The sequence below is a fragment of the Meriones unguiculatus genome, chromosome 4 (assembly GCF_030254825.1).
Source record: "Meriones unguiculatus strain TT.TT164.6M chromosome 4, Bangor_MerUng_6.1, whole genome shotgun sequence".
Taxonomy (NCBI): domain Eukaryota; kingdom Metazoa; phylum Chordata; class Mammalia; order Rodentia; family Muridae; genus Meriones; species Meriones unguiculatus.
Window position 1 is genome coordinate 117,561,110 of NC_083352.1, and position 22,518 is coordinate 117,583,627.

General features: G+C 41.2%; 1 protein-coding gene across 17 annotated transcripts in view; it reads left to right on the forward strand.

The window, feature by feature from the left end:
- The window catches only part of Ptprt (protein tyrosine phosphatase receptor type T), a 1,127,865-nt gene that overhangs the window by 968,393 nt on the left and 136,954 nt on the right, over positions 1–22,518 (forward strand). The gene's annotated exons all lie outside the window — the stretch shown is intronic.

Genomic DNA, 22,518 nt, shown 5'->3' on the forward strand with positions numbered 1-22,518 from the left:
TGGTTTTCCATATACCTGTGAAGGTATGAGGGGCCGGTTCTCCTCTGAGTGACAGTTTCTAACTAGCAGCACCCGAGTTCCAGCAAGAGAAGGTAAGACAGAATCACAGATCTCAGGGACTTCTGAGTCTCTTTGTGCCTCTCCAGGGAAGAAGTAGTCTTGGGGGCTCAGGGAGTAGAAAGGAGTGCATTGGCTCTTTCTACTGTACCAGGAAGACTACAAGGAGTCCTGACTTTATCCCAACCCAGCCTCGAGGATGACAGAAATATTCAAGGTCTTGGCTTTAAGCTGATATTCTTTTTGGCATTTAACATAAGTTATGTCACTCCACCAGTACATTTTGTTCACAGTTAATGATGGCTGCTAGCTTGTCAACTTTTTAGAGTTACTAAATAGAAATGATTTTGTTACTAGATCAGAGCCTTCCAAAACATGTGGGTAAAGGCAAGAAACTTTGTATAACAGATCCTTGCTGAAGAACAGTTGGAAAACCACTCCAGTATTCCCAGCAGGATCCCTGGGTTTGGAAAAATCAGGTTCAGAGAGAAATATGAGAAGTCGTCATATATTCAGCTTGCATAAGAATAGGAGTAGAGCTCAGAATGCCTGGTTGTTTGTAAACAGTACTGCCCTCCATTCCAGATCTCCTCTTACCCTTGGCAAACACAGCTGTGTGAGAAGGCCCTGCCTCTCAATGGCCTCTGCAGAAACCTCCACAGGTGGAGAAAAAACCAGGAAGTGGCTTCCTCATCCATTCCTCTGTTAGCAACAAGCTGTGAGCACAGAAGATGATAGCACCACCATCATTCATATAGGGACCAATGTTCTCCTCCACTACTACCAAAGGTCCTAGAACATTTACCTTACCTGTTCATCCATCCAGCAAATGTGCATTGACTATATGCCCACTATATTCCAGTTAGAGTAGATGGACACATAACAAGGACCTTAAGCCTCACCCTTGTGGCACTCTTGTCTATCTAAGGGATCAGCATGAAGAAATCATGGAAGGCAAGTTGAAACTTATGTATATGCACTTAGTATACAGACACTAAGTTAAGTATAATCTTCTTTAATGTAGATGGGTATACCTACCAGAAATTTAGAGGTAGATTTAACCAGTGCTGGAGAAATAAACATTTTGATTGGTCTGAGTAGCATTTGCAGAGGTGCGGACATATGACACAGCGTGGGTGTTGTGACAGAATGAGAAGGAGTGTTTGGATTCGTGCAGCTCTGTGTTCAAGTCTTACCTCAGTTGCTTGAAAATGTTTCTGGCTTCCGAGTCTCAGTTTTCTGAATACTAAAGGGAAATTATACTTAATTCATAAAGTTACCTTGAAGAGAGAATGAGATGAGTTGGTAAAGTGTTTCTGCTCCTGAAATATGTTTCCTTCCTACTTCCCTTCAGAGAATGGATGGGTTTATGACAGTAATGATGGCTCCTGGGGGCTCCACTGATCTTACAGGGTTCTTTTGGAATTGAATTTAATAGGAATTGATATTTCTACAGGTTAGGAGTGGGGTTCAGGATGGCAAAGCAGATAAATAGTAGGCGGGAAGAGGGGATGTTGCTACAGGAGAGTTGAGAAGCCATAGCAGATGGTACAGATGACAGGTGTATAAGGTGAGGAGATAGCCTGGGCATTCCAATACCATAAGCCACTTCTGTGAGTTAAGGGACAAATGGTGGGCATGGAAGAGACTGAAGATGCTATAGGTGCGAAACCATGAAAAGGGAGGCCTGGAGGCAGGCTGTTTGGAGACAAAGATCATCCTAGAAGAGAAAACGATGAGTCTGAACCATTGGACTGAAAAAAAAAAGGCATGAAGGTGGAAGAAATTGAACAGAAAGGAAATGGGCAAGCAAGATGGCTCACCAGAACACTGTGTTCACTCATGAGCCTGAGAAACCAAGACAGTTCCCCAGAACCCACAGTGGACGGAGAGAACCCACTCCTGAAGCTATCCTCTGACTTCTGTATGCATGCTACAGTGTGCATACATCTGTACTCTCTTACACACATAAATAAAATGAAAATATCAGAAAAGAACAGAAGACAGACAGTCAGTAATGTTCCCTATCTTCCCTAGATATAAAGCCTTACACTAAGTGCTAAGGTAGCCCCAACTGGAAGCCTTGAACCCTCATTCCTCAGGGCACAGACCAGCAACCTCAGCAGCAGGAGAGACTTGTGGCAAATGTAGCACCTAGGACCGGAGTAACATCCTGAATTAGAACCTGCACCATGATGATGCCCTTTGCTAAATCGTGTTCATACTACACTTTAAGAAGCAATAAATAAACCAGAAGCCCAGTTGTCCCCTCTACAACAAATACAAAAAAAAATAATAATATTTACTTAGAAGCCTACAGCACTTTCTAAAATTATTTCTAAAATCCCCCAGGTGGTCTAGAAAACAACAAAGCCTCTAGCACGGTTTATTTAACCAATCCTTACCATGATACCAGTACTAATGCACTCAACAAATATTAATGAAGTGCCTACTGTATGCCAGGATCCTGACAAGGTTTTAGGAATTTAGGAGTAAGGACAAAAAAAAAAAAAAAAAGAAACACTTTCACTCCTATATAAATGTTTAGTAGAAGGGAGAGGAAACAGCATATATCACAAGAAATGGGCTAACCAAAAGCTAAGACAAAAATAAATAAAATAAAGACATATGATAATGTATAGAGTGTGAGAAATAGAGGAACCTCTCTATCCTCAAAGTGAAAAAGCCTTCGAGTACTCACCCTCATTGAGGAGATAATATACGTAAGACCAAGGTCCTCAAGCATTTTCTAGAAGGGAGCAGATAGTTAAATGTTTAGCTTTTACTTGAAGTCAGTAAACAGTAATAGAAAATGTGTACATGAACAAGCCTAACAATCTTCCACTAGAACCCACTAAACATGGAAGCCAAAATATCAGGCAATGGGCCATAGTTTGCCAATCTCTGTCCTAGGCTTCTGAGAGTTGGGGTAGAGATGTGCGATTCATACTGCTGCTTTTTTTTTTTTTTTTTTTTTTTGAGCTCCTAGTATGTGTAACATACCACACTTGGTGTTGAACATAAAAAGGTGAGTTTGGGACACTCTCTACCAACTCTCAAAGGGCAGAAGTGAACAGAACTTCCGGATGATCTCTGCTGTGTGTCAGGCTCATCTAATGTTTGGAACAAGCCTTTTGAGATATCAGTCATTATGTTAGCTTTATTTAGATGTCAGAACTCCGGTGTGAAGACCTGTTTCTAACCCATCAACAAAAAGCAAAGTAGTAGAACCAGAATTTGAACTCAAGCCCACAGGAATTCCAAGCTCTGCCCGTTCCTATCACGAAGCCTTCGTTTTGGGAGAGATGTTAGGGCTGGAACAATGCTTGGGCAGCGTCAGTCAGGATTCAAATGCAAGTCTGTCTGTCTACCTAGAAGCCCTAAGAAGAGAGTCAGCTGAGCACACAAGGTTGCTTTCAGAGCTCTCCAAGGGGTTGCTGTGAGATTTGTCAAAACTGTTTGTGGTCAGGATTTAAAAAATGTGACAGTATAAGCAGAACTGTGACCCAGGGACACAAGAGAATCCAGGATAATACACACACACTCCCTCACACACATGAATGATATGTTTGGATGTCACATCTAGATCAGAATTCCTGACCTGCCTTCCCCATCAGTGCTCATCTCAAGCAATCATGGGACCACTGTGAGCCTCTGTCCCTTCGTTTGCTAGATCGTGACATGACAATGACTTCCCAGCATAATGAAAAAGTATATATGTAGTATCAAGAGATAATCAAAATTAGTAGGTATTTTATAAATGGAGGCTCGTATTCCATCCACTCTGAGCTAACATAAATGTTCCGTGGAGTTCATGTTTGCCTTTCTATATTAAAGCAGTTCTCAGCAACATTGGCTGTTCACTGTTTGCCTTTGGATAGGATATTAATAGCTAGCATGTGTCCACAGGTTAATTTACCTCAGAGTATGTGATAGGTACAGTAATTATTCCGAACAGAGGCATTTTAGTCAAGAAAGTCTTTTTTTTTTTTAAATCACTAAGAATTTAGCTACTGTGGTGGTCAAGAGACCAGTTGCCTTGGGCCTGTGCTTTGTGCAAGTGGGAGGTGGCCTCTTGGCTGGCATGCCTCGGGCACTGCATGGGGCTCCTGGACTTTTCTTTTCTTTTTTTTTTTTTCTTTTTTAATTTTATTTTTTTCTTATCAGTTACATTTTATTAACTCTGTATCCCAGCTGTATCCTGCTCCCTCATTCCCTCCCAGTCCCACTCTCCCTCCCTCATCTCCACCCTGCCCCTTTCCAAGTCCACTGATAGGGGGTGCCTACTCCCCATTCATCTGATCCTGTTTTATCAGGTATCTTCAGGACTGGCTGCAAAGTCCTCCTCTGTGGCCTACCAGGACTGCTCCTCCCTTGGAGGGTGGGGAGGCCAAAGAGCCAGCCATTGAGTTCCTAATAGAAATAGTCCTTGTTCCCCTTACTATGGGAAACCAATTGGTTACTGAGCTACCACAGGCTACATCCGAGCAGAAGTTCTAGGTTATATCCATACATGGTCCTTGGTTGAATGTCAGTCTCAGAAAAGACTTTTCTTATATATTTCCCATCTCCCCAGTTTCAGTGAATCCAAATGTTGTATTTTTACAAAGTCTGCATCAAATGCTACCCCCTCCAAGAATGCTGCCCTGATTCTCTGAAACTTCAGGAATCCCACCCCCAACTTCTCTGTACTCCCATGTACTAACATTGCATGAAGGGCAGGGGACTATGCACCTTCACCTAGTTTCTGTTTCGTGGGGGAGCAAGGTATTTCTGTGGTATCTGTACCCCTGGTACCCACAGTAAACCTCTATAACTATGTGAATTGAATAAACAAGGCAAAATCAAACAATGTTACAGCTAAAGTTAAAAATAAAGATGGCCTCATGTTTTTTTATTTTTATTATACCCTATACTTTCCTTACTTTTTAACTCAAAGGCAACCTTTTCTTCTATGTTCATATCTGTGTGACCTAGGCACATGGCTTCATTTATCTGAGTCTTGGTTTCCTCATATGTCTAATAGGGTTTTAGAACACATAAAGAGTCAATAGGGGAAATGTTTGTGAAATACCTAGTTCTTGGTAGGCCTTTAACCAAAATATAAGGCCAGGTTCTTCTCCAAGATGCCTGTGTCTGTCTGCACTCCACCTGTTACAAATGAGATATACATGCTACAGTATATTTAAGGAGGCATTTACAAATGATTATATCAAGAGATACTCAAAAATCATTCTCTGTAATTCATCAGTCCCTTTGAATTAAGACAAAGAAAAAAAAACAGGGATAGAAGAAAGCTATTCAAGACAATCAATACCAATTACCCAGAGCTGACAGAAAACATGTTGACAAGCGAGCAGCCAGGGCATATCACGGTCTAAGGCCAAACCACCCTGAAGGAGACTGGTCTCCTTCAAGGCATATATGCAGGCAAGAGTAAGTTGGTACCACTATTGCTGATTCATAGGCCCTAGCCCCTATAGCTTCAATCTCTTTGAGAATGTAGCCTGAAGTCTGAATTGGGGGTAAGGAATGTTGACAGTTGAACTCAGGACCTCACACATGCTAGGCAAGGATATTACCACTGAGCATCTCTACTCTTCCTTTTCACGTTATCTTAGCCTTAAGGCAGGATTACTAGAGCTGCAATTGACCATGCAGTCGTCCTGTTTCAACCTCAAGAGTATCTGGAATTATAGTCCTATGCTACCAAACTGGCTTAGAATTTGCATAGTAAAAAGCTTCTTGCAATAATATTTTGTGATGACTTTGAGAGAACTCTTCTGACATCTTCAGCATTCAGGTGGATATGTCTCTTCCATTGCATCGTACCTTTGTCCCTGCACAAAGTATACTTCCTAGAATACCCCTGCCTTTTATTCCTAGAAAGTTTTGATATATTTAACAAGGAGCATCCTTCTCTTAACTGTGGTCTTTTCCAGTTTCCACACATCATGTCCATATACTAGGGTCACATCTTTTTGACACCCGTCGCTCATTCATTCACCTGTTAACTCACTCATGATCTTCTTAGGTCATTCTAAGCTTGGAATACCCATCTACAGCTCTGGTATGCAGTGGTTCTTCCTTATGCATTTTTCATTGGCCTACAACTAGTGCAGTAGGCAGAGCAATTCAGGCATCTTTGTGAGTGGGTATCGGTGGTGGAGGTCCCTCCATGCCTGTTTAATCTTTATTGAATTATATTATTCCATTCAGTGTAAGTTGGTAAATATCCATTTTTATTTATTTTGGCATATGTTGATGGCAGGCTTTCAGATCACTGTGGTTTTGTAGTTTTATATTGAACTCGGGTTAGAAACATTGTATTCGAAGTTGCATATCACAATTATAAATGCATGAAATTAATGAATGCTGTCACAATGAGATAGATATAAATGCAATGGGCTAGATCATGTGTACAGATAGATGTGGCGAGGGAGTGCCATTGAAGGATGCTTTATTGTTTACTCTAGTGGATTAGAGTCGAACCATATCAGTCATGAATACCAAACAGAGCCAATCTATAAGTCAGAGCTGTCACTTGAATCAGGGAAAATAGAAGTAACTATTTCTTCTCCAAAGATAGGAAAAGATGTTTGATTTGATTTTTTGGTTTTTTTTTGTTTTGTTTTTGGGGGTCTTTTTTTTTCCTGTACTTTAAAGTTTACACCTAAATGTAAGCTTCCGTACCAACCAGGTATTAATGATGCCTTGAAGCTTAGAAACATCTGGCTATTATTCTAAATGTTTCTACTCCACAAGAGCATTTGATTACAAAGATGATAAAGGAGAGTGTGTGGGCGGTCTGCTGCTGGAGAGGACTGACTGAGGTGTGGGCAGAAAGAATGCTCTCATGTGGTAAACTACTCAGATTTCCTTTCCAGAGGGAAAGACTTAGTCACCCAGAATAGAGGCTTGTGGACTGCCCTTTTCAGAGCATTCTGTTTGCTGTTGCCCCTCTAGTAGTTGGATCCAGTAGCTCCATGGGGTATATGTTGGTAAATGTTCTTGTGGATTGTATACAATTTACTCTTGTTCATTCAAATGCTGATTTCTCTACCCCACTATCTGGTTTCAATCCTGACATCACGTTGTGATACTTATTCTAAGCATCACTAGTCTCAAGTTTGTGTAAACATGCCACCATTTGTTCTCTGTATTTTCAATAAAATAACCAGCCAATGCTGAGCAATGGAGAGAATAGGGTGGGACATCCTGGTCCAGAGGGGAGGAGAAGGAAGCGAGTAGGAGGAATCAGGGAGGAGAGATCAGTAGGACAGGACTTGGAACCATGCAGAGAGATAAACCAAACCTAAGATATGACTAAAAAGCAAGCATAATGTGGAAAATCTGAATGGGAGGAAACTATATGGGCTTGGGGGTTTAAGATGGAGTAATTATTGCCCAGTGTTGTGCTCTAGGTTAATTAAGTAAATCCTAATCTCCATGTGGTGATTTGGGTATACAGCTGGTTTAGGAATAACCACCATTTAACTAAAAGATAAATAGATAGTAAATATTAATGATCAACAACAAGTACACAATAGTCAAAACAGGGCTGTCAAAGCCACCCTGGCTCCCAAACTTCCTATGGGGTTTCTGTAAGCCATTACTGTTGTTACATCGCTATTGGATTTTTCCCCATACTCTTCTTTCTCTGTATTTTCCCTCTAATACAGGTGGAGCATGTCAATCTCCCTGAGTCTTGGAAAGAAAGAAAGAAAGAAAGAAAGAAAGAAAGAAAGAAAGAAAGAAAGAAAGAAAGAAAGAAAGAAAGGAAGGAAGGAAGGAAGGAAGGAAGGAAGGAAGGAAGAAAGAAAGAAAGAAAGAAAGAAAGAAAGAAAGAAAGAAAGAAAGAAAGAAAGAAAGAAAAGAAAAAGGAAAACCACACAATCTGTGACACTCCCATTGGCTTATCTGTAATTTGGCCACTAGAGACAAGTGGTTTTGAGTATGTTCTGTATCTTTCCCTAGAACATGCTTTCTTCATGGCCTATTAGCACTCTGTGCATCAGCCAGCTATGGTAATTCCTTCCTTGCTTGATGATTAGGTATACTCTAAAGAATCCTTCCTAAGACTATCTTCTTCCTAGGCATTTGCTGTCTGTGTTGGCATGAAGACTGTGGGGTCATTCCTATATAGTCCTACCTGAGAGAGTTCCAAGTATATCCCAGACAAGACTATAGCAATACCCTTTTGTTGACACAACCCCATTAAACTGTCAACATCCCAAATACTCAGCCAAAATATTGACTCTTAGCATTGTGTCTCCAGGACAAAAGCAGGTTTCTTGCTGAAAACACTACCTCCAGTATACATCTTCAAAGTAAGACTGATTTTTGCAGGCAGAACCTTAGCGAAGATAGAATTATGGGACACACACACACTGGAAATGCCTTTCTCAATATTTCAGCAGAGTGCTTTTAATGGAAGGAAGTGCTTTAGTTAAGCCCTGTGATGCTCCAGCTGATGATAATGATTACGTCTTGTTTGTGTGTAATGCTTTATCTCTTCCAAAGGGCTTTCCCACTTATTACCTACTTGTCTGGTTGGACTTGAAGGTATTTAGCAAGATATTATGAGATAGATTATAGAGCAGAGCAGAAAAGCGCCCTAGGCATTCTGGCTCTGATATTTTAGAGAAGTCTTTCTCTCTCTTTTTTTTTTTTTTTGGTTGGTTGGTTGGTTGTTTTTATTCACTTTACATCCTGATCATAACCCCCTTCCAACTCTCCTCCTGGTCCCACCCTCCTTTCTCTTTCCCCCAGTCTCCACTCTTTTACTCCTCAGAAAAGGAAAGACCTGCCACCACCAACCCACCTCAGTACATCAAGTCACATCAGGACTGGGCTCATTTTCTTTCCCCTGTGCCCTGGTGAGGCAGCCCTGCCAGAAAAAAGTGATCAAAAAGCATGCAACTGAGTCCATGTTAGAAACAGCCCCTGCTCCCCTTACTAGGGAACACACATGAAGATCAAGCTTTCTATCAGCTACAATCTGTATAAAAGGCCTAGGTCTAGTCCATGCATAGCCCTTGGTTGGTACTTCAGTATCTGCAAGCAACTCTGGGCCCTGGTTAGTTGGCTCTGTTGGTCTTCTTCTGGAGCTCCTGTCCCTTCCAGGTCATTCTGTCCTTACCCCCACTTTTCCATAAGATTCCTTATGCTTCACCCTATGTTCGCTGTGAGTTAGAGAAGTCTTTTAAACCCATCTTAGGTTTTGTTTCTCATCTATAAAATGGGAGTCACAGCATTGACTTTTCAAAACAGCTTTGGAGGGGTAGGCCTTAATTCAAAAGCATGTACCAAAGAATTCCTTTCCTTTTTGTTTTTTGAGGATGTCATACAGGAGTACTCTGTGTCTATATCATTTTTATCCCTACCTCTTCCTTCTCCAACTGTTTCCATCTCCCCTCCATTCTATCTCAAATTCACGACCTCTTTGTTGTTATTTTTGGTGTGTGTGTGTGTGTGTGTGTGTGTGTGTGTGTATTAATGAACACTGCTGAGTTCACTTAGTGTTGCTGGTATATATAATTGTTTAGGGCTGACCACTTGTGATTAGACAACTGGGCTCATCCCTGGAGATAACTAATTCTCCCTCTCTCAGCAAGTGTAAATTGCCTACAGCTCTTTAGCTAGAGGTGAGGCTTGTCTGAGTTGGTATGGTGACTGGTGTTGTCATTGTGCAGGTCTTGTTAGGCAACATTGTTGAGATTTCATGAGTGCAGCTTCTCTGTCACATAGAGATGACACTAGTTACCCAGTAATTTCATGTGAATTGCAGAGCAAAGTCCTGAGTAATTAGTTAAAATGCTCTTCTTTTGAAGCATTTACAGCTTAAAAAGGACATGAGCATGTCAATAAGTAGTTGTAAAATAATGTGCATGAAAGAGGAGTACTAAGGATGTAAAAGTCAGGCAGGCAGGCAGGCACTGAAAATTATAAAGAAAGATCTTATGGGTTAAATGGCCCAACAGTGTTCTGGAAATACTTTTAATTAAAATATAGTTACATAACCTTCCTCCTTCCCTTTTCTTCCTACAGCCCCTCCCAGATACCTGCCGTCCAACTCCTCCCATGCTTCCCCACACTCAAATTGATAGCCTCTTTTTCTTTGATTACTGTAATTACATGCATATCTATGTATATACATGTATGTACAAATATATAAATGCAACCCTACTGATCAGTTTTTGTTGGTGATGTGTATATGGTTTCAGAGTTGACCACTTTGTATTGAATAACCATTGAGGGGCTCATCCCTGGGAAAGGCCAAGTCTCCATCTCCTAGTGGTAATTAGTCACTTGTAGTTCTTTGTCTAAGAGTGGGACGCCATGAACATTTCCCTCTTAAACATTAACATGTCTTTTGATATTGCCATTAGTCCAGTCTTATTTACCCAGTAGCCATTTCTTGGAGAGACTATTTCAAAGCAGATTTTCTAGTATTTGGGCTCTTAAAATTACTTTTCTCCTTGACCACACCATCTTCAAACAAACCCACCCTCTTATTTTTTATTGCTGTTTTGCAGCATCCTTGGGGTAAAAAAGACTTTGCAAGGAAAATAAAAGATAAATAATGAATGGAGAATAAAGGGAAATAAAAGGACAGAGAAAAAGTTTGAATCCCATTTTTACTACTTAGCAGCTGTGAATCCCAGACCCCCAGGGTTTCAGTTCTCTCATCTACCAATGGTGTTGATAGTCCTTGAATCAATGAACTATGTTGAGAGATTAAGTATTAAAGTATGTATCCAGGGTGATTATCACTAGAAAGTAGTAGAGCTGTAGAATCTAACTGTTGTTGGGTGTATCCAAGAGAAAAAGACACAGGAACAAAGGTATAGATTTAGTGTAGATTGTGGTTCTTAAGCTTTATAAAAATTTCTTCTCTGAGCAATTTGGATAGGACATCTGTGCCCCTGGCATCCATTTATGGTGACACCAACAAGAGAGATCAGTGATAAATTGGTGACTCTGGCCGGCCCCAGCAGTTTAGACAATGTTATTTAATGCAAGAAGACTCTGTAGATCAGTGGACAGTTTTATTTCTACCACAGCTAATTACAAATACAGGTCCTGAGGGGTAGACTTATCTGTATTGGATAGTTGTTAAAACCTTCCATTAAAATGCAAGTCTCCATGTCTGTAATCCCAGCACTCAGGGAGGCAGAGGCAGGCAGATCTCTGAGTTTGAGGCCATCCTTGTCTACAGAGCAAGGCCAGGACAACCAATGATAAATAAAGAAACCCTATCTTGAAAAACAAAAAAAGCAAGTCCCTGAAATTTATGAATATAGGACCTTTGTGCTCTATTATGAAATGTCTCACTAAAAGCATTGCCACCTTTCTGAGCACAGAGCCCAGTTAAGTTGGTGAAGGTGGGAGCTTTAGGAAAAGCAAGGGATTCTCATAGAAAGGAGACTAAAATCTACAACCTGTAAAGAAATATTTGAGATAGTTGAATTCAATGGTTTGGTTATTACATAGATATGCTAAAGCCCACTAGTTTATTTATACCTGAAACCAGGATTGAAGACTCCCCATTAGGGAAAGCTTGAGAATCCAACATCATTGAAAAAGGGAATTTGGAAAAGGAGAGGTAAGGCATGAGCTAATCATTTAACCAAGAACTTCACGTGAGAATTTGATTCTATAGAGTCATCAGTTAGAAATGACCTTAATTATGATGATGGAGCCTGCAACTGACAAGCAAAGACTACTGAGGACAGGATACTTGATGGTACTATTTCCTTTTCTAAAACTACACAAGTGTGCTTGTATGTCTGCTTATGTAAGTGCATATAGGGGTGGGGCATGCACATGTTATGCCACGTGTGTGGAAGTCAGAGGACAATTCATAGAAGTTGGCTCTCTCTTTCCACCATGTGGGTCTTGAGGATGGAAGTCAGGTTGTCAGCTTGGTGGCAGGTGCTTTCTGACATTGAGCTGTCTTGACAACGCAACCATTTCCGTTTCCATGTGTTGAACTGACAAGCCTTGTGCTGTTCATAAATTTAAGGAATGGCAATAATGCCCCAGACACATATTTAAATTGCATGTAACTATTTGCTGACTTGATTTCTCATCATGGTCTTGGTTCCAATATGAGGAGGAAAGGCTCTTTTGCCATGACTAGTCTCCTGGGAAACATTTTCTTCAAATATATCACTTTATCACCAAAACCTTGAGGAATCTCATAGTGTTGCTGATAAAATCTCCTTTCTAATGAAAACAGGAGAGAAAGAAAGGGAAAGACAAAGAAAGAGAAAGAGAAAGAGAAAGAGAAAGAGAAAGAGAAAGAGAAAGAGAAAGAGAAAGAGAAAGAGAAAGATGGCTGAACTGCTTTTAAAGCAAGTTTTTATCTCAGTGGCTTTGAACCCCCGTTCAAAACAGCCTAAGAGGCCAGGGAGTGCCATGTAAGTTATAACCACCCACGTTTTTAAGTAGGAACATGGAAAGCAGAGTACAATAAAAACGCTGTTTTTAATGCGAGACTTAAATTCTTGTGAAATGTGAAAACACAATTTTATTAAGCCTATAAACCAAATTGAGTCTCAAAACTAAAGGATTGTTTTGTTTCAGAAAACACCTTAGCAACAGTGTGCTTTTTAAGAAATAGAGCAAAACGAAGAGAATCTTTGTAGTTTGTTCTTCCTTCCCCACACTATTTATCTTCTGAGCATCAACAGGATAAGAGGAGACCCTCTAGTCAAGACAAAAAAAAAAAAAATCTAAGCCAGATCTGATGGGAATAGGATTTTATGCCATTCTTTTTTTTTTCTCATTATCTTTTCTCTAAACAGAAAACTACCATGCAGAAGTGGGGCCTCCTGTATTGTCTTGCTATGTTAATTTTGTTTTTGTTTGATAGGAGATTTCATGGTGGATACTTTGACCGTATTACCATGGATATGCTTCACAATCAACAGAGTGGGAAAAACATGCTCAGTATCTTATATTCCTATAATCTCACCTCTCATCTTTTAAGAGTGTTAATAGTTTTGTTTCGACTTGTGCGGAAGGTAATACCCAGACTGATAAACAGCTCTATTGTAAAAGCTGTAGATTTGGGCTCATTTTCTGATTTAGGACTTCCCTTTCACCCTCATCCTTCCTTCACTCAAACCACTCCTTCCCTCCCTTTGTCCCTTCTTTCATTCTTCCTTTACTTCCTTTCTTTTGATGCAATATCTTACTTCGTTGTCCAGGCTGTCCTGTAGCTTTACCACATCTACTCTGAGCCTCTTTTTCCCCATTTGTGTATTAAAAATAGTAATCCCAAATTAGAGAGTTACAGTGCAGACTTATCAGGACAATATAAGATAAGGTTATTTGAGCACAGAATCTGGGTCTCTTTTAAAATATTTTTAAATTAACTGACACACACACAGAAAGCAAAAGATACATATATCAGGAGAAAACCATATGATGTCTTGAAGCTTGAGCACCTTGTGTGTTATTTAAATCGGTATAAAGATGCCCATCCTCTTACAAATGGATTAAGAAAATGTGGAGTATACACACACTATCTGTTTGTTGTACACTAAGTACATTATACGTATATGTGATTATCATATTTTGTGCTTTATGTGTGTTTCTATTTTAAAGATTTATTTTTATTTATGAAAGTGTGTATCTGTGTTTCTCTGTGTATTCCCATGTATATGTGTGTATATATACCCTGGAAGGCCAGGCAATTGTGCCAGATACCATGGAGATAAGTTTTCAGGTGGTGGTGAGGCACCTGATGTGGGTGCTAGGAACCAAATTTGGATCCTCTGTAAGAGCAGCAAGTGCTCTTCACGGCGGGGCCATCTCACCATCCCCAGTATGTCTACTATTACTTTGCAATTTACAAATGACTTTCACATAGATATTTCATGTAATCTTCATTTTAACCCAATGAGAAAATTCCATTTTAAATTCAAGGAAAGAGAGGCTCACAAAACTGACCAGAGTCAAGGGCTATGTGAGAAAGAGAACAGAGAGGTGCTGTTACTGGTACCATGATCTTATGATGAACTGTGAGATGAGTGTGCCAAAGATTCTGAAAGAGACAACTCTAAATGGCAAAAGAAAAAAAAAAAACTTAACAGGACCCACAGAGCCTCTGTCCCACGGAGCTGTTTAGAAGCCAGAGTTCGAGGGCAACGTGCAATGAGTATGGTCCAAAGTTGGACCTGACCTGAAGTGTGTAACTATGGTCTCAGATTACGCTAGGAAAAGATACAGATAAACAAAAAAATCCTTTAACAAATATTTCATGCCCTTAAATAATCCTCTGTATAAATGAGACAAGAAATAAAACAGAGAGTCGTTCATCTTCTTATAATTGGTATGAAATTTATAATCCGCACCGGAGAAACAGGACAGAGATCTCAGAGAGGAGAGGGTAGAGGTTGTTTTGTGATTGTTTTGTAAACCGGCCTCTTGAGTCACATTTTCAAATGTAATCTCTTAGCAAATTTTTGTTTATAGTAATGTCCTATAAAACGGTTGCGCCGTGGAGAGACTTTATTTAAATTCATCTGTACCAGGCACAGAAGTAACTGATTATAGAGTAGTCAAATGATGAACTTATTTAACATAATATGTCCCAGGTGATCTGCTTTTGGCATTTGAGACTTGAAGATTTTTTTCCTTCTTTTAAAATAAATACGTGATGGTGACTCCTCATGTCGAAAGGAATCATTCTAGCTCTTGTCTGGGGTTGCGCTGAATCTTCTCGTCGACTCTGTGATCACTGAGGTCTTTATGATGTCAAGTCTTTTGCCTAGAAATGGTATGTCTTTTCATATGGGTGAGTCTTCCTTGACTGTCTCTTAGAGGAAAACGTGCATATTAACTACACTGCAAAGGTCTGTAAGCTGGGCAGTCACAGAGAACGTAAAATGTATGTCAACCTTGTCTTGAACTCACTGTCTAGTCAGCCTGGCCTTGAACTCACCATTCAGCGACCCTGGGCCTGAACTCACTATGCAGCCAGCCTGGTCCTGAACTCACCATGTAGACAGCCTGGACTTGAACTCTCTGACCTCTTACTTCAGCTTCTAGAATGTTACGACTGTGAATTTTTTTAGAACACCTAGCTTCTTGCTTTAGTTTTGTTCTTTTTTTTTTTTTATGCTTTAGTATCCCTTTATTACCTGCTGTTTTTTTTTTTTTTTTTTTTTCAATGCAGTTTATTCAGGAACTTTGAACAATCCTCGGACCCTGGGGAAAGCCAGCCCACAGCTTAAATAGCCTCTGGGTAGCCAACCCAGGCGTGCCACGTGGGCAATGCAGATAGGTCCACATACATGGAAGCAAGCCAGATCCTCGGCCTTAGCCAAATGTGGAGTTGTTCATGACAGAGAGCACTCACCATCGGGAAGGTGGAAGGCAGAAACCAGCTCCATCTTTAAGGCATAGCATTCCGCAGCTCTCTACAGTTCCCCCTTTTCGTTTTAGACGCATCAGGCAAGAGTAGAGGTCTGATCTCTGATATTAGAAATAAATTGGGACTTTGTACCGATGTTCATTTAGGTGTCATCCACCCAAAGAGCATCAGACCCGTCCGATACCTTTTTCTCAGAGGCGGGACCTGGGGCATCAACCCGCATGCAATCAGACATGCTCTTCTCTGGGTCCAAAGCGGCTGACCCTGAGTGCAGTGCTTAGCCTCGCATCCTGAGCATATCATTTTAGCTTTTTATGGTATCCAACCATGCTTGGGGAGAATGTCCTGCTTCAATGGCTGTAAAGGCCTGAATGATCATGGCTGCATCACACTGTTGTGAGACTCTAATCTTGCATATATACCACAGGCATTAGTTTTGTTCTTAATCACCTTTTTAATAGTTTTTTTTTTGTATAGTCCTTTGTGTGACCTGTGGATTTATGCCTGAACATCTCATACTTTCCATGCCATTACAAATGGCATTGATGTTTTCAAATTCCCGTTCTCATTGTTCACATGAAACTTATTTTCATATTTTGAAAAACAATTAATTGTTCCAATTGATTTAACTTTCAAAAGACAAAGAAAAATAAATCTTAAGTGGAAAAATTACTTATTTCCCATGTAAAGTAATTTTGCATGAAAGACTGATTGGCAAACCCAAGCTAGATGTCTATCAGAGCACCCAGGATGTGCCCAAAGAATTTCCCATAGTTTATGCCTTCCCATAGGCTGTATTGCTGGGAGCCAGACCCCATTCAGTGAGCGGTGGCTGCTGTAATTACAATGGAGTGGTGGCTAAGATGTCAAGCTTTGCTCTCTGAAGCACATTAAGCCACAACCCCACCATGGACTACACCTGTCCTCTCAGTAATCACTCACCTTCCCAGATTTTCATTTTCCTCCAACGTAAGTTGTGACCAGAGAGAGCCCAGGGCCTGACACCCAGCTCCAGAGCACCTGCTCTTATTTATGTGCATGAAGAATGATGCTAGGGAAAGCCAATGAGCTTTCTGATACTGATGATTTAACAATAGGGCAGGCTAACCCTGAGGTGGTGAGCCTCCTGTTACAAGAGATAAAGACTCACTCTCTAGGACAGCAGAAGGTACCCCAAGAGCGGCTGCAGGGGTGTTGGGGTATTACAATCTTCCCTCCTTGACACTGAAGGGAGAGCGAGTTCACAAGTCTCTCCAGTTTCTTATACATCTGACCCAGAGACACAAAGAGCTTGGAAGAAATAGGCAGAAATTTTTTGTTGTTGTTGTTTTGGTTTTCTTTAAAACAAAACAAAACAAAACAAAACAAAACAAAAAACAAATGCAGACCAGACTTATCTTTCCATCAGCTGCAGTTTATGATTGCCCATTAAACTCAATTGCTTTCTCTGGAGGCTGGTGTTGGGACCCATCAGCTCTAGCCCAGTGCCATCCATTTTTGCTTTCCCCAGGAGTGCAGACAGACAAGCCGCCTTCTTGGTGTACACTAATTAATTTATCTCATGCTTGTGATTTTATGGCACTTAAGTGCTGGAGCATTTCTGTTTATTCTTCTCCCTGCAAAGCACCTCGCAACACATAAAGACCATGAATCTCCATTGCAAAACGCCGTCTGTCTTGGGCTGGAAAACAGCCTGCCGCCTGCCTGATGCCTTGCTGGCACTGTCTCTTACAGCCAAAGTAACATGTCCATTAATTTATCCTTAATGACATTTTGACATACCAATCAGTTCATCAGATGTTCCTTTTGCAAGGCTTCTCCTGCATGGCCAGGCCAGGGTGCCAGGCCACACGTGATGCATAATGCATGAGAACAGCACACCACTCGGTGTCTTTAACAGACAGACGTGTCTGCCACTTTAAGACTGCTTGTTCCTATGGCCCCTGCTCCCTGAGTGACCTGCACCAATGCCTTTAGAGCTGCTGGCTCTTGCACTTGCGGCTTACTGTGCTTCAAGGAAGCTGGACAGGACAATGAGAGGGTCCTGTGTTCAAAAACATACTTTTGATGATGTCATTTGGAGGAAAAATGTCAATGGGCTCAGAGAAGCTTGAGTTACAGTAATTCAAGTGGATCTGTGGCAATCCTAATATCCTGTATTTCATCAGTACCCTGCTACTACTTAGAAATAAAAATCACAGAGACACTATGATAATAATGAATATCAAAAAGGAAAGGAAAAGAAAATTATCCTTAATGCCTTCCCTCTACTATCAGCCATCCACACAGAGATATACGACCTCGTGGTTATAATCACAATGTAGAAACGGTTTTATTTTTTAGTATTTTAACTTAATGTAATCCAGTTAGCATTTTTCCATGTTGTTACATAGTTTTCATATTTAATGGCACTCCATCATTTTAATAGTTGTGTAATATTCCATCCAGGGGATGTATTATAATTTACTGAGCCACTTCCCTTATTGTTAGACGTTTATGAGGCTGTAACGGATTGTGTGCTATTAAACGGAGGCTCCAGAAGAGGTGAAAGAAACAGCAGGCTCTGCTGCCTGAAGAATTGGGCTGCAAACCCACCTGTTCTCTTACCCATTTTATGAGTTTAGAATTAACCCTCCTGGGCCCCAGGATGCCTCATCAATAAAACAAAAAGAAATAACCACCACTTTGTAGCAGTGTTAGGAAGCTTCAAGCTGCTTTCAAGGTGCCAACCACATGGTAGAGTCTATGAAAAATTAAAGTATTCCACTTATACATATGTACTACTGGTAGGAGAATTTCTCCACTCTGACCCCAAAAGTATTTGGCAATGCTCACATATCTTTTCTTTTAGAAAACAGGGTTTCAGTATGTAGTGCAGCCTGGTTTCCAATTGGGAAGTCTAACTTCTACCTGAGTTTCCCAAGTGCTGGGATTCTAAGTGTGTGCCAGCACACCTTGTGTGTGTGTGTGTGTGTGTGTGTGTGTGTGTGTGTGTGTATGCACATGCAGGAACCAGCGTTCCAGAGTCACTTTATTATGTATGTTATATTCTTTATTTTCGCTATTGTTTTTATTCCTTAGAATAAAATTTCAGGAAATGTGGGACATCTGGATTAAATACTATTCATTCCTAAACCCGGTGGCAGTGGAAGGGTCTACGTGTGGTTTCAGTACTAACAGAGAAAGGAGAGAGGATAAGTGCCATTGTTCCTCTCTTGAGCAAGGGGTGACGTATTGTAAATGAGTACTTCTCAAAGGGTAGTACACAGTATCTCTTAGGAACCTGGAAATGTACAACTTTTTAGCTTTACCCTAGACTTACAAATTCGAAAACTCTGAAAATGGAGCCCAAGCCTCTGTGTTTCGGCACACATTCTAGGTGATGGTGATGCATGCACAGTTCTATAAGCTGGAGAATCTTTCCCACTCACCTCTGCAACAGTGAAGCCAGTTTCTATAATAGTAGGGTGAGCTGGTCAAGTGCAGCCACTCTGTACAGAACACTGTTGAGTCTGATGAAATGAGGAATTTCAAATACGGAAGTTTCATCCATCCATCCAATTCATTCATCCAACATAGCAAAAGTACTTAAATTATAGTGCCTAATGAGCACAGAAACACAAGTAGAAACATGCGTGTTGCATCCCTTCAGTGTGCTTCTGTAAGGAATTGTCTGGCATTGCTAATAAGGGACTGAGTATATTGTCTTGATATTACAAGGAGTCTCTAGGTAGGACAGGAGGATGAAAACCCTAGAGACCTTTCCAGTCCAGATAATCCAAGATCTTAAAAAGTGTGTAAACAGAAACTGGACATCTGCACACCAGTGGGAAGACAGCATCTGCCCTGGTGCCTGGCTTGACTTGGTGTCTTGTAAGTAAGATTTGCTAGGAGTGAGGGGGACAAGAGGTGCAGACAGAAAGAGTAGCTACCCTGGTTCCTTGGAGTGCTCCTGTCAGGGAGCAGATAAAAACAGAATTAAGACATGCCAAAGGTAGAACTACTCCATTCTTGGGAGTGGATGGCAGTGATGGTAATGATGACAATGATAATTTCTATTTGTGAACATGTAGGTGTATGTGTGTATGAGGTTGTATGTACACACTCGTAGAAGATCCTCAGATGCCATCCACTTTAGATATTTGTTTGTTTTCATCTTTCTTCATTCTTTGGAATTTGTAATTACATTATTTCTCTCTTTCCTAGTCTCTCATTGGCCTGGAACTGACCTAGTAGGCTAGACTGGTTGGCCAACAAATACAAGGCATTTACCTGTCTCTGCTTCCTAGCATTGAGATTACAAGCATGGGGCCACTATGCTGACTTTCTGTTATTAACTGGGTTCCAGGGGATTGAACTCCTGTCCTCCTGCTTTCAAGGCAAGCATTTATCAACTGAGTTATCACCTCAGCCACAGCTGACATTTTTAATCAGTACAGTCATTCAGTAGATGAGAATATAACTGATTATTCTGATGAAGAAACTAAATTTCATTACCCCATGAAGATGGAGACTTTATTATGATCACACAGATAGTTACAACCTAGGTAGGGAAGGGTTAAGGTCAATACTATTTCCATAGCACTAAAAGTGGAAAGCCTACCTCCTAGCCCAGGACTGTCAGAGCTCTGTGGCTTGAAAGCATTCAGGGTAACACTCAGCATTTCATTTTCCTACGAAGTGCTCCCTTCCTCCTCTTAGCTTATTCCTCAACACACATCACAAGAGGTTTATTCTTATAAGGCTTACTCTGTAGGTAACAGGTCCAGGTGTAAGTACTTTAAAATTCTTTATCACAGTATCTACCCTAAAGCAGTAAGAGAATTCACAATATTCGACACTAGTTGACACATGAGGAGACTGAGTTATTGAGAAGTGAGAAACTACCCAAGACTACGGAGTGAGTAAATGATAGTTTTGAGCTCCAGCAGTCTGAGTTGAGCACCCATGGTTTTCCCACTAGACGCTACTTAGGGGTTCTGGAACAGTGTGTTCCTATGCACATATGGAAACGGCCCTTGTGTATGTTGACACACACAGTCCTCTGCAATGCTATATCCGTGCCAGCCCAGGAGCAAGTCCAGTGGGGCCTAACTGCACCTTAGGGGAAAGAGCAGCCTTTTTCAAGAGAGAAAGGTACGGTCAAAAGAAAGAAGCAGAGATAGATCCTCAGAGGCACTGACACAGAGAGCAAGGCAGCTGAAGGATGGAGGTGATGGGTGGTGGCCATGGTGCCTTGGGCATTTAAGCCATAAGATCTGCTGCTGCTGTTGCTGCACATGTAACTTTGCCAACCTTGGGGAAGTAGAGAAGCTCTACAAAGAGAGGGGAAGACCCCACAGTGTCAAATAGGTGCCTAACAGAGGCAGAGGGCAGGCAGGATGCTCCGTGAGTGGTGGGACCTCTCCGTTAAGAGAGGCACATGAGTGGGTGTCTGTTTGCCTGGGAGGAAGCCAGCCAGATAAAAAGCAGGGCGCTTTGATTGAGCATGGCATAACAAAGAAAAATTGTAGACAGCGTCCAAAATCTTGACTGCCTGGGTTTGAATCTTTGCTCTGCCTCCGGAAAGCTTGGGTATTTTTTTATGCGAATCCTTTTAAGTCTCTCTGCCCTGCTCCTTCATCTCTGATGTGCTGGCAGTTCTGCTGCTAACCATATAGTTATTAGAGCTAAAGCTCCTAATACACTGAGCCTACAGTCTTTGAACAGGGCCTGGAATAAAGGGAGCGTAGTACAAATGCTTATTAAATGAGTGAGGTATGAGTCTTATATATTTTATTATAATTGCATTAGTTTCTTAAAGCTGCTATAACAAAGTACTGCATGCCAGGTGGGTTAAAACAACTAGAATTTCTCCTCTGACTAAGAAAGTTGGCTCAACTCGTGCAGTTTCTATTGTGCAAGCGTAAGACCTTGAGTTTGAACCAGAAGCAACATGAAAAAGGGGTGGGTACATGGTTGCATGCACGTTGTACCCTTAGCATTGCAGAGGTAGAGGCAAGTGGCTTCCTGAGCTTATTAGCCAGCCAGCATAGCATCTCCGCACGCTGCAGGCCAGTAAGACTCCTGACTCCATAAAACCAACATGGATGGTTCTTGAGAAAGAACACCCAAGGGTGACGTCTGCTTCCATAATATCAAACACATGTGCACCCATGTAAACATACACTACACACATATAAAAATTAAATAGCATTTAATGGTGGCTCGTGATTGTCGGTGTTGTCATGCAGTACAGTCGCTTACTCACACAGCTAGTCTGACATGGAACTGGGTTTCGATGCCCGGTGGTCTGCCACCATTGTCTGGACGTTAACTATTTCCCCATATCTACCCAGGTACAAGGGAAAATGTTGTAATACCCTATAAACCCAGCACACACCCATGCCCTACTGTTGATTCTGATTTGATGTAGTTCAGCCTCTACCTCAGTTACAAGAATTCTGAGTTGGTGGAGTTTGGACTAATGAGGGTTTTTGCTGCATTTGTAAGAGACTGGAATTCTGTGTAACATGGACTAAATCTAACATTTTAGGAACATACTTGTACTTTCACAGTTTCATATATATGATATATGTATATATATAAAATGTACTTTGCCTGTATCACCACCACCACCATTGCCGTCTCTCACCTCTTTTCCCTCCCCACCAACCACTGCTTCTTTACAATAAGTTCCTCTCCTACTTTCATCCTATTCCTTTAATCAGGCCGGCTTGCATGAACATGGGGTAGGGGGTTATTTACTTGTGGAGGAACGATTTACCAGTGTATACACCACTGAGGAATATGACTTCCTCACTCCCAGCAGCTATTAACTGCCTCTTGCTCCTCCGAGAGGAATGCAGCCTCATGCAATCTAGCCCCTTCCATGATGGAATGTTAAGGGACTCAGTATTGGGCAAGTCAAGCACAGGGAACCGTCGTTGCTGTGCATTCGTGAGTGCAACCGCCATGTCGTGTTCAGAAGACAGTATTTCACAGCTCTCCTTTCCTCTCCTTGGGCTCTTTGTGCCCCTCTTTATGGTGTTCTCTAAGCCTTGGAGAAGGCAAAATAGATGTCTCATTTAGGA